The sequence below is a fragment of the Rhinichthys klamathensis genome, unplaced genomic scaffold, assembly GCF_029890125.1.
Source record: "Rhinichthys klamathensis goyatoka isolate OS25496 unplaced genomic scaffold, OSU_Roscu_1.1 h1tg000771l_1, whole genome shotgun sequence".
Classification (NCBI taxonomy): domain Eukaryota; kingdom Metazoa; phylum Chordata; class Actinopteri; order Cypriniformes; family Leuciscidae; genus Rhinichthys; species Rhinichthys klamathensis.
The window spans coordinates 28,027-28,913 of NW_026607171.1; positions in this window are offsets into that span (position 1 = coordinate 28,027).

An 887-nucleotide genomic window follows, 5' to 3' on the forward strand; every position below is an offset into this window, starting at 1 on the left:
TCATTCTTTGTTTGCTGATTCATTTCTTATTGGGAAACAAAATGCCAACAAATTAAATTTGATATATTAGCTATTTGTACTAATATGTTTTTTCCTCTATTCAGTAAATTACTTATTGTGGGCAAGATAAACAAGGTCAACACACGTTTTGCAGGGGGTTTGCATTTTTTATAAATAAAAATGTAGTATTTATCAGCTTGACTTTGGGCATCCTGCATAATGCAGAATCTTACTTTTAGCCTACACGTGTATTGAGTCTGATATGAGATATAGAGTAGATTGGTATGTAGGTAAATCATTTTATAGATTATATCTCAGAATTTTGTTAACTTGACCAACATAGCGACACAAATTCAGCAGTAGCCTACAATATACGGACGTATCTCCCACCCGATTACAGGGACTTTAGTAAAATGCAATAGGCCTAGCCTATGTTTGGTGCTCTTTCGCCATCTCGTGGTTTGAAAGAAGTCTTTCAATCTTCAGACTGTGTATGAATGAATCAATGAGGCATTTCAATGACAGTGGTCTCCACACAGCAGACTATCATTCCGTGACCATTTAGTTCGTAATCAGTTATATTTCACTTCCATTTTTGACACTGTAGTGTCGCTACAGCATCCTATTTTGCTTAATATAACAACTGACGCTTGTTCGTGACACTACAACTTTATATGGCAAAGTACATAGTGAATATTGCATCCTTAATATCAACAGCTCATTTTTCAAGAAGAAAAACGGAAACCTGAAAGCCTAATTGGCCTTTTGTTTTGAATAAGCGCAGTAAAGTGAGTTGAGACACTGGGTGGCGCTGTTGCTCTGTTGTGGTGTGTTACCGACGCTTGTGTATTCTGTGTTGGACAGGCAGCTCAGAGCGCAACATTCAA